The sequence below is a fragment of the Drosophila santomea genome, chromosome 3R (genome assembly GCF_016746245.2).
Source record: "Drosophila santomea strain STO CAGO 1482 chromosome 3R, Prin_Dsan_1.1, whole genome shotgun sequence".
NCBI classification, from domain to species: Eukaryota; Metazoa; Arthropoda; class Insecta; order Diptera; family Drosophilidae; genus Drosophila; species Drosophila santomea.
Genome location: NC_053019.2, coordinates 13878692 through 13895939, shown reverse-complemented (window position 1 = coordinate 13895939; position 17248 = coordinate 13878692). Strand labels below are relative to the sequence as shown.

At 41.3% G+C, this 17248-nt stretch overlaps 1 protein-coding gene across 13 annotated transcripts in view; it reads right to left on the bottom strand.

Annotated features, from left to right (window-relative positions):
- The window catches only part of LOC120454260, a 49533-nt gene that overhangs the window by 27743 nt on the left and 4542 nt on the right, over window positions 1-17248 (bottom strand). For 5 of the 13 annotated variants that reach the window (XM_039639399.1, XM_039639400.1, XM_039639405.1 and 2 more), the window contains exon 1: window positions 1349-1652. The gene's annotated coding sequence lies outside the window, so the exon portion shown is untranslated. Of the gene's footprint in view, window positions 1-1348; window positions 1675-2521; window positions 2597-15164; window positions 15184-17248 lie in introns of those variants that run through there. The other 8 variants (XM_039639401.2, XM_039639402.2, XM_039639404.2 and 5 more) reach the window with 6 other exon arrangements.

Genomic DNA, 17248 nt, shown 5'->3' with positions numbered 1-17248 from the left:
TATATTTAACATTATAGGAATTTGTACAAAAAAGTTCGTGATTAATTTTTCAAAGTATGCCATGATAGAAATTCCAAAGAATATCAGGGATTAGGTTTGGAAAGGCTTTAACTTTATGGCGCACCCAGTCGGTCATGAAAAAGTTTGTTTCGAACTGGAAATCCGATTTAAATAGACAGTGGTCATATTCGAAGCTCTATGGTCACCATTTGAATGCATGACTACCCACAGATTGCGACCGAAAGGGGTAGTTTAATTGAATAAACCGTAGTAAACCGTCGGACGGGCTTTTCATTCAATTTAACATCGAACACGACCGCTCCCCCCCATTTTACAAGCGCCAATTAGTCGAATTAATGCTGAAATTTGATTTGCATTAAGCGCAAGGCCCGTAGAAACCATGGTGCACATGGTGGGATCTGGATCCACGGAAGAGAAATGTCCTTGGCAGCCCGTTTTTATACATATACTTTTCGCTTAATATGCAGACATATTCCACGGCGAGTGTGTAGATACATTTTTGATATAACTTATTCATTACAGACGAAGAGCGGAGGGTGTGTCGGTGTGTAAATTATTCGCTCGCAGGCATAATAAATTGCTTTAAAAAGGAGCCGCCAGGCGAGCTGCCAAAGATAGCACAACTTGGCAACAATTTAGTTGCCTTTTGTCCCCGTTGTTGCTACACATTCTGCAGGTGCCGCACCGCTTTGTATTTCCGCCCGCCGCCCACGCAAACATTCCCACTCATGTGTCGCCGAAAAAAGAAAGGATTTCTAAAGAGAAGCCGACAGAGGTTAATACACTTGGGGAAAGAAATGCCTTTTGAAAATGACCAGTCTTCCATTATAATATCATTTATGAAACTGTTCAACTTGAAAATGGGTTTCCTCCAAAAATTATATTAAATACTCGTTTCAAATGCTTTAGTGTTGATCAACTTTTGTTTTTAAATTTATCTTATATTTTTTCATTGTGTACAACTATTTCTACGTTCAAACGCGTGATTTCTTGTCGATGTAAGCCGCGTATTTTGAGGCGAAAGGGAGGTTCTGATAAAAATGCAGGCTTTCACTCGACAAACTTTGGTGCTTGCGGTGTCCAGTAGTGAAACAAGAACGTAAAGGTGGATAGGCCTCGCAAGACAGCCCACTTCGCACCGAGAAGTGAGGACTAAGGACTCAGGTCTCAGAATTCAGGACTCAGGACTGTGGACTATGAACACTGTGGATTCGGCACCACATCTCGGCTAAAAACATCCACGACTATGACGACGACTGACGGGGACGAAGGTTTGCGCTGGCCTTCGTGAGTCGCAGCGCTCCGTTTCTGGCACATAATCATTTACATAATATACGGGAGCACCATCAGCACGACCACAGCGAACTCGGCGGAACAACAACTTGGCCAGGATAATTTCACTCTCGCAGGACGCGATTTTTGGGCAATTTCACGTGTGTGCGTGTATGGGTTGCGTTTACTGTGGTGGCGTTTATGTAACAACGAAGCGCGCACAATTTCTAATTCATTTTTACTTTAAGGATTGCGAATTGCGCGTGCCACCGAACCAGCCTCGCCCACCGCCTCCTGCGCCAGCCGCCTCCCGACGCGCTGCCGTTTTTGCGTTTTGGCCAACTTCTCGACGAGGAGCGCGCGTTCTGTGCCACAAAAGGCTCGTTGGGAGACTGACTGTGGGAATTCGAGTTTGCGTCGCTCGGTTTTCAGCTCGGCAAAAAAGGACATTCAGCTGACGACGGGAGTTGTGAGTGAAAGCTGCAGGTCGGAAAAGCTGCTAGAAAAGCTTCGAGGGTGGATTGAAAAATCTTTACTTACAGTCAGAATTTTGCAAAAACAAAAGTGAAGGAAGAAAGTAAACATAAGGATATCAAAAAGAAGCACAGAATCAAAATTGTTTTAAAATATTATAGTATATTATGCCATTCCACCGACTTAAATACAGAAATAAAATGTTTTCCACAAATTGGGTAAAAGGTAATTTATTTTGAGTTACTTCAGAGCTGAGCTTTCCTTCACTTCTGATTACATATCCTAGTATCTATTTCTTCATTTATATTTGCCACGAATGCAACGGACTCGTATCATAAAAGACGAAAGCACTCAAACCACTTCGAGTGAAAGCTTATCCTCAGCTCACATGGCCCCCACATGCCACAAAAATGAAAACCTTCTGAAGCCCCCTTACCACTTTTGGTCGTCTTGTGTTTATGCAAAAAGCAACAGCAAAGGTGAAGCTTTTATTTCTAATTTAGCCCGAAAATACAGTGAGAAAACTCCGACAGCATAGAAATGAGTTATGGACAGATACAAAGTATACCCATCGGATAGTCATGGGACCATTTTTCAGCTTTGAGCGCGTGCGAGGTCATAAAATCGGTGCTAATGCCAAGAATCCAAGACGTCTGGACCTGTCGGCTCTAATTATCATCCAGGCACATGCGAGGCCAATTAACCGAACCTAGTCAAACTCCAAATCTAACACTAACTCTGGCTAATAACTCACCTTTGGGGTTGGCCGATGTGTTGGCCAATACACTCAGGCAGTTGTTGTTTTCGTCGTCGTCGTCGTCATTGGGAGCTGCAAAGAGAATTCGAAATCAGAAGATGCCCATTAGTATGCAGCTTTGGTTTGCTTTGATGGGGAGCAGTCGTAGCAAACTACTGAAAAATCGTGTAGAAAACGCATATGTCAATTAAAGGCCCATAACAAAAGGCAAGCGACAAACAGGAGAATTCAGTCGATTTCCACTAACACACAACTCGCTGCACGCAGAATGCAAAGTGAAACGTGTGGGTGAAAGAGTGGAAAGTGCCGACTGAACTGGCATATGAACACAAGAAACCCCTGCAGTTCAATTTATTACGTTGTTAGCGGTGAATCACTGCATAGAATTCATCTCGATGGCTCAGTTTGTATGAAACTAGTGATCATTTTAACATTACCATGTCCTGGAAATTCATCGCTACTAAATTGTCGCAATTTGAAGCACTTCAACAATTCTGTACACTATTTATTATGCTTTGTACACTTTTATTAGCAAATCATTACCCAGTTATATTTCATTCTATTACCTTAAAAAAGAAATACGCATAAAATTGTTATACGCGTTACTCGTAGAGTGAAGAAAGTAGCGTTTCCGACCCTGTAAAGTATACATTTGTACATTTTTGATCAGGATCACTAACCGAATTCATTTGTCCGTATAAACGTGGAGACCTCGGGAACTATAAAAGCTGAACATTTTAGATTGGGCTGCGGGATGCGATGAATTGTGAAACAGCTGAGATGTGAAAGGGAAGACCCTCCACTCACACAGGTCACGTGCGGACAAAAACAATAAAACACGCGCTGGCCTCCCAGTCAGTCGTATTTCGGAGTCGAACGGATTTCAGTTGAAGCGGTTCACTTCGAATCGGTTCGAAATATTTTACATGCACCAAAAAAAAGTATGGTAAGCTTTCGAAAACAGGAATAATAATACCTCACTTTTTATCGAAGAATTAGAATTAAGCCATGGTCGATTATACAAAAACATCTTTATTAATTCGACAATACCCTTTAAGTCACTTAACTGAATGATTTAAGATATCATTTTGTTTCGGTAAAGAAATTAAAATAATGACAAATCAACATACAAATGAAGAAGAAGCGTTCCTGCAGTGTAAATATTCAAATTGGCTTAGCAACCAAAACGAGTGAATGAAAATGAATCCCAGAGTCGTTGGCTATAAAAGTGCATTTACCTTTCAGAAGCACGGGCACTGCACTGAATAGCCAAATTGAATGGAAAAGTGTAGTTAAGGGCAGCTTCTATTCAAAACGAATGTAAATCAAATGTGGCTTAGGAAATGAGTTTTGCCAACGGAATTAGCAATTCGTCAGAAGAATTGGGTCAAAGTCAAATTAATAAAAGGCAGGAATCAAAGCATAACATGCAATTTAACAATTATAATTGAATATATTCCGCCTGAGCTTTCACAGCCAATTTGCCGGGGGTCAGACTTCAGCTGCAATTACTTGACGTCTATCTGTGGGTCCACTATTTGAGTGTGTTTGTGGAATTGGAAACAATTAGCAAAGTGTGCAGGAGATTTAGAGCGGAATGTCATAGCCCTAATTGCCCAGGAGCACACACACGCAGTGCCAGAAAGGACGAAAAGACGCAGGGGATCATGGAGAGCGGGGGCAGTGCAGAATTTAATGCCGGGGACATGCAAAAATTACATCCTCAATTGCAGGACGCCCGTCGTTGTCACTCTCACACAAAAGCGCCCAAATTCAATAAACAAGGCGCTTGTGCGGCGAGGATTCACTGTCTTCCGTCGCAGTCCCTCAACTCCCGCTATCTCCCTTCCTCCTTCTGTGGCCATCGGGACGTAAGGACTCGTTACACTCTTTGAAAATTTAGAAACTGAAATACCATTCTTCTTTTACACAAAGTAAAATATTACTTAAAGAGAAAGTTAATTAAACTGTTTTAACAAAAAGTATAAGTTACAATACCACATAAACTCCCCTATTTATCTACCAAAATTAATTTTAACCCCTTACTTTAGGTATATTAATAACATTTTATTACGAGCAGCTGCTGTGGAGCTGTTATATTTTGAAGTTGGAGACAATGCTGGACATGTGCGGGCAGCTTGAAGCAAAATAAAATCAATTGCACATGCGAGACCCTCGATCCCCGAAAAGTAGGCAATATAAATTCGCACACATCTGCCTTGCGTCACGCACACAGAAAGAAAACAACACACACATAGACACAGAGGAAAACAGAGCTCTGCAGAGGCAAGGCACATGCACACATTAAGCCATTAGTCAGTGGTCAGAAAACGACAGCAACATGGAGGCAACATCGATTTGGTCGCGTTTCTGCGTGCAGTACTTTCAATTGAAATCTATACAATGGCCACATGCGTGGGTTAAGCCATGGAAATGGCCGGAGCCCCTTTGGTAACCCCCTTCCTAAACCTGAAACCCATTGGAGTGTGCACCCAGCCAGCCAGCGCAGTAACTGCACGCTCCATTGAACGGCAAACGGCCAACGTATTTCGCCAATTACGGCGACCACCTTTGACAGTTTGGCCAACAGGAGGAGCACATGCAGGCATCCTCCATGGAGGTGGGCTCGCCAACCGGGGGATCTTGAGGTGGCAATTGATTGTCGTAAACAATGGAGTCTGATTTAATGGAGAGTGCTACGCTCGGACAGGCGGTAAGCTGATTTAAATTATCGCACTTGTGCGGTGTTTCAGCCAGGCAAGGTACATAGTTCAATTTGGGCGAAACAGCTGGCCAACAATCGGGTTTCCCCCTTGTGGCCAGTTTAAAGCCTGCCTTTGAGTAAATTATAACCAGCCAGAGATAAATCCTTGGGCAAATTATCGAATTGAAAAGGAGTATTTGTACTTGCAAGTTGGATTAGAAATTAATCAATTTCAGTGCATCTTTTAGTGTGCTAAATCTAAACAAGGCTATTGATCTTTGCCAATGTTATGTGATATATATATGTGGTTATTTCTATGGCAGAAGCTATTCATGTTTGAACAATATGAGGTGAAAATTGAGATTCGGTGCATGAATACAAAATATGATTTTAAAAGATAAGGAAACTAATCAATAGCTGAAGCAATGTAGTTAAAATGTTAACTTTTAATTATGATAATGTTTAAAACATTGTTAGTCAATATAAATATACTCATAAAATCATAAAATGCTTTCTGAGCTGTAACTAAGTTAGAAATGGTACTCTAGGGACATCTATTAAAATTTCAGTACTTTCCCCGCCGTCATAATCTCGTTTAGTGTTAACCCAGGGGTATTCATTAACCCCTGTCATTCCGCTGGGTCGTTGACCCTTCCCTTCGTCGTTTTTCCTGCAAAAGTGTCGCTGTCAATGCAGCAGCCTAATGCATAATTAAGCGTGTGCCTGTGTAAGTGTGAGTGTGTATCTGTGTCTCTGAGTGCGCGGTGCAAGTGTGCGTGAAATGCTGCTGCACCTTGTTGCCGGTGCTCTCAGGCAAGAGCTGACACACTTAAAAGTCGGCAAATGCAACTGCAACTTAAAGTTGCAATCTCAGTCCCGATTTAAAGCCCGTTAATGCAAAAGTCACGTTCATGCTGTTAAAGTGGCCGCAAAAAATGGGAGAAAAATAAATCCAAACCGCTGGCATCTGCTTTTCGCATTTGACATTTTGCCCAGCCATCGGCAGCAGCTAACTTTGTATGCAACAACATGATTTGCGTTCACAAATTGCCGCCGACTTCCGTTCGTTCCGTTGAATCCGTTGATTTTCACCCAAAGACAGCCGCTGGGCTTTAGTTTTGCTATCTTCTGGCAGCTGGCAGATGGTATCTGCAAGTACATCCTTCTCACACAGTGCCTTCGGATTGATTTCGTTCGTCTTTTTCCACACCAATCACCGGCAACTGCAACATAATTTGCCTCATTATGCTTACCAACCATTGATGGCTCTTCAAAGTGGGTCAAAAGGTGATTTTTCCCCCCGCGTTAAGACACCGTTTTGCTAATTTTCCAAGGTTTTTGCGGTTGGTGATCGGTGTTCGGTGTTCGGTTTGTGAAAACGCCAATTGCCAGTTTCCCATCAGGTATCTGACTACCGGAAAATCTGTAAACTTCAACAAGCCGCGATAATCAGCGCTCCAAACTTGAACTTGATCTTGAATGCAAAACGGTTCCATTTGCCCGGCCATGCATGCACGCCCATATGTATTCTCCACTCGATTATATCATATTTTCCTACGCATTTCCACTACACTTAATGCCAAATTATCTGCAGTGGCGGTCGCGTGTTTTGTTGTCTGTACATTTTGATTGTTGTTTTGTTTTGCTTCTTTATTATTTCAGCTCTTCAGCAAAATGTTCGCCGTCTGTGCAACGTTGCATGTCGCAGTGTGTGTTTTTTGTTACATATTTGTATGTATATACCTATATATTTTTTATTTTATCTGCCACTTTTGCTGCGGATTTTAGCCAGCCGTTTTTGTGTTCTACTGTAGCATGTGTTGGTCGAACGAACACACGAGTGAACAAGCGGACAATTAGAGCGCTCAAAGTCGCGTAACACTCGCCAAATGCCGGCAACTTGGCAAGTATAGTACGTAGAATGCCAAATGAACAGCCGTTTAGTACGGATCTGACAGATATATATGTGTAGTGAATATGTGGGGTATCTGGGGGTATATATTTCAGTTTTAATAAGTATTTCTATGCCTAACCAGAAATGTTTTTGTTTCTTTTTTAAAAGTTATATTATCCCCACCAATCAACTGATTAAAAGCTGATGCTATTGACCTTTTTTTATATTTATAAAATGAAACCTACAAATTATTATTTTATAATTTCAAAGACTGCATTTTTGGAGGGTAACCAACTCTTCCAAAGAGCTCAGTTCAGCTGCCTCTCTGCATCAGTTATTTTTCATTTTCAATTGGTTTTTTGTGTGCTTTTGTGTTTAGAATATTTTTTTCAGTTGCCCAGCGTCCGAGTGCAATGTTAATTTTTCAGCTTTCCATTTCAATGAGCTGAATGACATTTTGTGCAAGGCAATGGCAAAAGTAAACCAGACCAGACCAGACTTAAACGATCCGTTGACAGCCTGGCCACGATCCATCTACAATATCTGGGAAAAAGATTGGAGTGGGTAGTGGTGAACCAGAGTTTGATCAGCTCTTGCGCAATTTATTGGCTGTGCAGGTGCACTTGTTTGAGTGGATCGAAATGGAAGTACTGGAGTACCGAAGACCGAAGCTCTCAAATGATCGAACGAATCGAGGTGATCGTGCTTGTATTTTCTTTCGCTGCGCAATTTTGCTGTCGCAGCATTTGGCCATGGTTCTTCGATCTTCAGCTCACCTGTGTAATAATGCCCGCAATTCCGTTACTTTTTCAAGCCACGCTTCATCAGTTAATTTCCCGCTCGATCAGCACATTTTGTGCGCGCTTTGTATTACATTGTTGAGAGCACCCAATAATGGTAAAGTAATATCTGGCTATCAGCACTTTCTGCACTTTATCTAGGTGCTGTTAAAAAGTATCTGACTCTGAGTCTGTCTCGGTTTCAGTCTCAGTCTCTCAGTTTCTTTGCCAGTCAGTCAGTCGGAAATCGGCGGAAAAGTAGCTCGCTTATCAGCTGCCTTCAAGTCACCAAAATCACGTTGCAAATGCCAGCGACAAATTTGTTGAGGGGCCCAGACGAGGAAGGCAATTCTACGGACTTTGCAGCTGGCCGGCGAAAATTGCATTGCCAAATCGTCTCAGTTTTGCACAGGGATTCGCCAGCTAAGGTACTCGAAAAAATAATACTACTCTTTCAAGACTTTAATAATAATTAAAAGAATACATAATTGCTATTAAATACATTTTAGATACAGTTTTAACATCATTTAATGAGTTGTTTAAGGATAAAGGAGGCACAGTTTATTTTAAATTTTAAATAAATGTTATAAATGCTGAGATGCCTCCACCCATTTCTTTGAGTGCATCTCTAGGAGGCACTTGTCTGGGGAGCTCGTCGCTGCCATTTGTCATGCGATGCCGTTTTCCGTTTCCATCTCCCATTTTCCAGTGCTCCGGCAATTGGCGCTGGCATTTGGGTAATTTTAATGAGCGGCGCTTGTAAGAATTTGCGACAATTTGACAGCAAATTGCCAGTGCGGCAGACTGCAAACTGCAACTGCAACATCTGCGGGAGTGTCTGCTTAGTGGCTGCAACAAAGCATTTGTGTCAAAGTTGCAACATCGTGATGCGCTTATCAGTATCGGTGTGGCAGTACTGTTGTCACTTTCAAATGTGGGCCATGAGCGATAACCGAAACCAAATATTTGAAGTGCGACAGCAAATTGATTCCATTTAGTGGAATAAATCAACCAAATGATGTCGGTCGAGCAACTTCATAATCAGCTGCACTAGTTTCCCCATAAATATGCCCCACTTTGGTCCATTTGGACAGTCGACCACCGCAGCGTGTAGCAAACATTTAGCCCAGCCATTGCCATCAAAAACGGAATCCAAATCGAGTGCGACGGAAAACGCGCCCTTTGCCACTTTATGTGCGACCGGTCAGTCCGGAGGCCAACCACAAATGTTACAGTTTGCTCGAAGTGCCACGCCCCCAAATCACCCATTTACTGCCACAGGGAGAGGTGTGGCACAACACTGAACAAATCAAACCCAAAGTCATTTTCTAGCTTTTCAAAAAGCTCTTAAACAATCAATTTATAAATCGGAAATGTAAATAATTATCAATAAGTATTAGTATGATCAAGGATCTTAAGAGTTATTTAAGTTAGCGATATTTTTTTTTTATTTTAGATCTTCTTACTTACAGATCGGTTACTTGGAAAATATATATCGCAACAACTGCATACATGTATGCTTCCCACTTGATTGCGATTGATAGATTCTGATTCTATAAAAAATATATAACTAATTATATTCAAAGTAGCTAGTTAACTCGAAGAGTGTAATAAAACTGGGTGCGAAATCGATCAGCGTCTGAGCCGCGTTCGTGCAACTGCATAGATTTATGCAATGTTTGACCAACGCAACGGCAACTGATTTACCATGGCCCGCGGCTGGAGTTTCATAGTGAATGGCTCTTTCACCTAAAACTTCCCCTTTGGATTGGGGCCCCTTTTGGTCATAAATGAAATCCCATTTGGATATTCGACCCTACTCCCAACGACCATCGAATCGAAACGAGACGAATTTTATTCATGGCGCATTTGGTATAAACGACGTTTACACATATTGAAATCTCAAATCCGAAAATGTGAAATGTGGAAATCTCTGCAAATGGAAAGTCACAGCGCAAACAGACGCACATTCCCATGTGTGCCGAAGGGTTTTGAGCTTATAAACTTGTTGTAAAACTCATATAAATATGGACAGAAAAAATGAGGGAACTTTTATTACCCATGCAACGAAGACCAAATGCGCTTCGAGCATCAAAGCGCTTTCTTTGCTCGAATGAAGGACAGATTTAATTTATCATAGATAAATTTATCGTTTCCACTAACTAGGAAAGCCATTATGGTCGGTCGCAGCCAGTATCAAAATATTTTCTTCTTTATCCATTTTAATGCTAATTAGTATTATGAAAAAATATTTTTTAATGGAATGTTTTTTTGATATAATATAGATACCTTTTTTTAGATTAAATCGCACAATACCTACTGCGGATATAAAAATTTATTAAGTTATACTTCTCTTTAGAGTGCGTGACAAATTCTGCAAGGCAAACTTTTCGCATAAAGTATATAAATCGAGACCGCATTGTGGCAATGAGCCAGCCAAATCATACTTGCATCAACTTTGAAAACCAGTTTTGCGTGAGCCCAAAATCGAGCTGGTTGCCCTGAAAAATCAGGAAAAACAAAAAAAATGGGCGGAGTGTTCCCTACAGACTGCATTTCACTCGAATAATTGAACATTTTCGGTGACCCAATTTAAGGCGACGCCTGAATATAACAAATTGCAGCATTGGGCCACGCCCCCCATTATCCATTTGGCCGCAAAGCCGCATTTTCCCGCATTCCCCCCTAAAAGTTCTCCTATTGATTTTGTCGCAACTTAACTCCAAAGAGCCGGGCCAAAAGTTTTACACGGCCAAAGCCTGAAACCTCGGACCGACTTGCTGACACGTTCAGTTTACTTCGAGTTTCTTTGAGTTGAAAGTAAGTACACGTATATGTACATATATAGTATGTATCTGCAATGGGCGCCATGTGTGTGCGCACTTGTGGCCAATAACTTTCAAATGGCCAGGTTTGAAAGTTGCTATGGGCCACGACCATTGAATGCTACCAATCATTGTTCGCTGTCAGCAGCGAAGCAGCTGCAGATTCAATTAAACTTTGCCTTCACGCTTTCGATCAGTGAAAGTGAGTGAGTCGCAATTGCCATCCATCCATCCAGCCATCTATCCAACCATCCAACTCCTTCGATTGGCCAGCCACAATCAATTGCATTGGCAGTTGCAGTTGCAATTTCAATGGCCATTCCAGTTGCACTTTTAGTCGCATTGACAGTGGCTACATGTCAAGTGCAACGGCCACTGAACTGCAGCGAAAAGTGAGATGAAATTCCATCTTGGCAATTTTATGGAACGGCATTTAATGGCCAAGGAGGGGAAGGATATTTATGCAACAGATGCAAAATATAAATTATATTAAATTTGATTGTATCCTTAGTTTAGAAAATAAGCTGATTCCAATTTAAATAGCTTGCTAAAAGTGGTTCAACCAAAGTGGCCTTAATCCAGCTATTTTAGAAACAATTTAGCCAATTGTCCGTTGATTGCTCCTATAATATTCCACTCCCCGAAAGTATGGATTACACCCACTTGATCGGCAAGTTCACTGCCACCCAGGCGCATTCATTGCAACCCGAAACGTCCCAATGCAACAGTGCACTTATGCATGTACTATATACTTCTATACATCTGAATTATAACTCGCCAGGCATGCAATTAAAGCGAGCATCCGCTTTAAATTGAAACCGAAACTGTCCGCGGGGAAATGGCGATACAGCCGGAGTGCATAAATCTAGCACAAGCACGAGCGGCCAGAACAATAGAAGCATCCAACAGCCGAAGGGCAAGTGAAAGGGGGTTCTCGAAAGGGGGCTCCCCAAAGGGGGGCTTCCTGTAGGGGGGCTCTAAAGCCGCCGGCTGGTGACGGCGACGCTCAGTTGCATTCGGCCGGAGGAGCAACAACAGCACGCTTGGCCAACGCTGCGTGATGAAGTGGCCATGTATGGACGAGCCTGTGGCTCCCTCTCTCCGATTCTTGCGTTACAAGCACATGAAAGATATGGCATATGTATATATAGAAAATTGGCACATTTTACTCGCTTTCAACAAGTTCAGAGATGCGAAATGGAACATCCAACAATGTTAAGCAACCAAGAAGACGAAACCACACACGGCGAAAACCATTACAAAATATGCAATATTCCTTTTTAAGGTATACAGTAACATGATAACTGCGTAAATTAAATCATATCATATTTTGAAATGACTAACGAAATTCACTTTTGAAAAGATCTACATTTTCTTAGAGTTTTATCATAAATCATTAATGATAGTACGTTACCTTAGTTTTATCCCAGTGCCCGACAGGATATGCAGGTTACTGTGATAAGATCTAATGCATTTCCTTTATATTAATTAGTGCAAGTGCAGTTGGGCAGCCTAGATCTGCGTGTCAATTTGTTATTGAGAAGGGACTTTATCCCCCAGAAAGATCTCTTCAGAATAGAAAGCCCCTCGAGTGAGTGTCTTGACAATGAACCGTGTGCCCAATCCGCAACTTAACTGCCACCGAGAATGCCAGATACCCACTTTCGGATCACATCCTAACTGTAGACTAATGATACCGGCATATTACCTGGGTTGTGCAACGTCATCCGAGAGCTATTTAGACCACCGACATAATCCGCTCTTGGTTCACCTGTCTTGGTTCACCTCTTTGCTATCTCGAATCACCCATCTACATCTCAATCGGGAGGTAATGCCATCCCATTCAGACCCGATAGTTTGTCTCTTCGAGCTGGAGGGCTCTTCTCTGGCTGGCCTATGGAGTATCTGTGTTAATTTCCGCTCAACTGTTAGTTTTATGACTTCTTCGAGACGTTCCCACAGGCCCAAAGGCATTCAGCTGTTGCTGCGTCACATGGAAAACAAATGGAGAAAAAAAAAACGAAGCCCAAAGAGACCAAATGAAATGAAATGAAAGCCGCGGGTCAGTTTTGAATTATTTATATAGGAGCCAGCTTTGAATTGAGCATTTCGTAAGAAAATGCTAATTCAAACGTAAAACACGATGGCTTTGTCAAAGGAAAGCTAATTAGATGGAGCCCAGGTCAGTGGGCGAACTTCAAAAGACCCAAGACAAAAGTCTCCAGAGTCTAGACCAAAGTCAAGGGTTTGTCTTTTAATTGTTAACAAGTGAAGCGGCTCCCTCGAAGCAAAAATCAGTCGAGTATGACGGGTAAAACTGAACAGGTGAATGTGAATGTGGCGGAGGAAACGAATGCAAATTCGCCGGCTGTAATTGTGTGAATAAAGTAGTCAACAGTTGTGGCCAACGCCTCGACACGCAACCGATGCCGCCCTTCCGCATGTCTTTTGTTTATACTTTTGATTAAAAAGAAAATGAATTCATTTCATAAGCCCTCCCCAGCAGCCGAGAAATTAGCATAGTTTTCGTTCAAGATGGGGGAACTGTGCTAATGTTACAAAGTTGCTTCCTGTCGAGATTTTCGCGCAGTTCATTAACTTGGCCACAAAGCGAAAATTTCACTTTTTTCCCGCACATTTTGAAGTTCAACGAGCAGGTAAACCCAACCCCAGCTCCACACTCCACATACCAAGAAACCAGTTGAATAATAAGCCAACTCTTTTCACGGGGAAATTGCAAATTACCGCCTCATAACCTGCAGGTTCATGGCGCTCATTGAAGTCCCCCTTTGGGGCATTTAATTAAAAAATACTTTCACTGCCTGTTTACTGCAAATGCCAAACTTACTGACGGCCAGTCATAAATTTATGCCAGTTTGTTGCTCATAATTGTGAGAAATCTTAGGCGACAGTTGGCTAAAGGGGTTGGCGGAAATCACGACAGGATCGGATAAAAGTCTCACTTCTCTGAAAGGAAATCCACAACGACGCGGAGAAACTGATTGATGGGTTGATAACTGGGCTCAGTCAGGGCTATTTGGAAAATAAAGTTAGCTATAAGCTAATAGCAAAGTTTTACTATTTATAGACTAGTACACAATATGCATATTAAATTTAATATATGTATTAATAGCGAAAGATTGTTTTATATTTGATACAAAAGACCCTTTACATCGAAGTACAACTTTCCATCATAATGAACCAACAAATCAAAAAACTGGTTCAAGCATTTAATCCGATTACAACATTCCAAGAAATATAATTCTATTTGTTTTCTGTTTTCACACTTTTTGTAAGTTTTTGTTAGTCCACTCTTAAAAAAAACCCGGAAAGAAATAATTAATCAAAGATAACTTTCGTTTGGCGCACGATCAATGAAATTTGTTACCATTTCAATTGAAACCGTATAACTATTATGACCATTACGACCCGTGCATAGAGTCCGGGCCAAGAAGACCTGCCACATAATTAAACTTAAAGACTGTGCTGTTATGGCCCCAGTGCTCTCAATGAGCCTCAGCCCTCAATAAACCAAATACGAAATAAAAAACTACTCAAAAAAGCTATATAACCAAAAGGTTGAAAAAAAAGCCAAATTAAAAAAAAAAAACAAAAACGTCGAATCGCTTTTCGCAAGCAAACGTGCTGTCATTAAATTTAATAAGCACTTTTTCAGGCCAAACTTGGATATTTTTTCCGCTTTTAGCCCTAGTCTAGGCCCCCCTCATCACCCGGAAAACCAGAACAGCCGGCCAGCAAAAGCAAAGCTTTTAAAAACGTAATGGTCTAGCAAAAAAAAAAAAAAAAAAAAAAGATGAGTACGAATACAAAAAATATAAAAGAAATAAAAACTACAAATAATGTTGCTCGGGGTTTTTCGACTCTTTTTCCGTGACTTCCCCTTCGTTCCATTGAATTTTCTTGGCGGCAAAGTGGAGTAAATGAACTCTGCGGGCGCCATCGGCACTGTCTAACGGTTCATCTGGTAGAAGGGGCTCCCCAGATTTCCTGATTCAGGCCCCAGTAGCACACTTTTGCTCATTTGTTTGTCCGGCCCTATAAGTAAGTGAGTTACGAAACAGTCAGTCGTACGCATAACGCTTCACACTTCACACTTTATGGGTTCTCGGTTGCTATAGGAAAATGATATATGGAAAGAGGCAAACGTTTATGGTCGGACAAATTAAGAGTTTCTGGCTTCCTGAGTGATCTTTCAATGGGTCCGACAAATTACTGACCAAATGCAAAGAAAAACCCGTTAATGACGCAAGAAATTGAGCAATTATATAGTGGCGATCCAGTTTAAAACCCGGCATGTGGTTATGGAAAGAAAATGCCCTTTTAAATGCTGTACGATCAACTATGCACTCGTAATACGCTTACTAAATATAAAATACGTTTATATTAATTGAATGGCTTGGAAGCTTTCAAAACTCACCGTAATATCAGGCAAAATTCTGAAAATAAGATTAAGGAAACAATTAGATATTGAAACGAAGCTAAGATATATAAATATCAAAAATATATGAAACGGTATGGCTACAAAAAATGTATTCCCAAATCTATATGGAATTTAACAGTATGCAAATGCTAATAAAACATTATTAGGTTTGACACAATCACTGAATAAAAAGTGCTTTGAAATTATTGACACTATTTTGGCAAGTGTATGAACGAGGAAAAGGCTTTGACGGAAACGCTCATTACGAAACCCACCGCAAGGATGGAGGTTTTTGTCTGGCAGCAGTGCACCAGATCCCCAAGCATTATGGTTTCAGTTTGAGTTTGTGCCTCAATTTCAATGCAGCGCACAAAGGTAAGTCCGGACTGGGCCGAGTGTTATGAAAATAATAATAATAAAAATATGAGAAATATGTATATTATAATATCGCGTTTCGGTCGAAAAGTGTGCAGAAGTTTTTCGCATTCAGTGCACACGAACGAGCACCAACGTGCCCGAATCCCGTTGGCAACTCCCACATCAAGGGGGAAAACTGGGAAAAAATTGCATCCTTCGGTTGGGTAGGAAAAAGTGGATGGGTTTCGGGTGGCGGTGAGTGCACGGCTGCAACTCCAACTTTAGCTGCAACTGCCAACTCAATTATAAAACGAGGAACAACGCACAGAACACATTAAAACTGCAAGTGGAAAGCTTGTTTTTCTTTCTATTTATTTTGTTTTTTTTTATTTGCAGTTTCGTTCTTGTTTATTTTGCGTTCTTTCCACTTTTCGCTTTTCTGCAATTTATTGAGTTCTCTCTTAAGCATTGTTTTGCTCCCTCTATGCGGAACGATATAATGGCCAGTTTTCCGAGCAGAGCAATTCCTCCTCATATTTCTGCATGCAATTGGAAATTGTGTGCCGGGGGCAACAAAAATGGGTGTGCATAACTCAGAGCGCCAATAAAGTACTAAAATCCAGTTGGTCACTCACTTAACTTGAATTTATGAGAAGCACAGGGAGAGGTAATGTTTTTGCACTGCTTGGCAAGTTTGTGCAGCTCAATGACATGTTTTTATGGTGCATATTTGTATTTATTTAAAAGTGTCTTGCTACGCTCCAGGTTTAAATCATGTCGTTAAGCTTCGAGGAGTTCATTTTAATCAGAATGGATTCTTGGGTATATTCATATCTCAAGGTAATTTGGCCAAACTTTAAATGAATGTGTCAAAATATGTAAATCCTGAATAAGAGATTGTAAATATATCATTGTGGCTGCCTACCAATTTAATGATATTGCATGCCTGCTAGAGAAGCTATTAATATATTTTATGATCAACTTGAAAGACAATTCATCAGCAGGTTGCCCCGTCATTAGATACAGGAAGTCATCACCGCCACAACACGGTCGCGATGCAACATTATAGGGCGATGGAAAAACGGGGGAAAAGCCATTTCAATTGATCGACGCCGTCAGCTGTTTGATGGACGCAACATGAGCCAGCAATTTGAGGCACGCAGCCTGGAGAGAGCAGGTGCTACGCTGCGAAACGGAGGCCAAACCCAAAAAAAGAACTCTGGAAGACTGAAATTGTTTGAGCAAAGGGAGAGAATTTCAGGGAATATAGAGGAGTGGAAGTATGCTGGTATTGCCGGAAATGCAATTGTCACATGCAACCGCCACGCCCTCAAAAAAAAAAAAAAAAAAAAGAGCAGATGAACTTAGACACCCCCATTTTAATGGACATCCCCCTCCAACTTTACAATCAAATGCCATGGCAACGAACCCGCGGCGGTGCCTGTGTTTGCGTGTGGGCGTCTTAATGAATATTGGAAATCAATTCCACAAAGTCAGCCGAAATCGGCGGAAAAGCCGCCGAGGCGAAGTCACTTTATCACTTCAGCAATGAGCACGAGCGCGACACTTTTCCTACGCAGAAATCAATTGGGAGAGCTAAGTAAGTTTCAGGTTTTAACATTAGCGACCATTCTTTATTCAGTGCTCTTGGAACACATAGCACACATGTCCTTTTAGAAACCTTTACCTAGAAATCTCCTACAAACCACTATCACATAAAATTA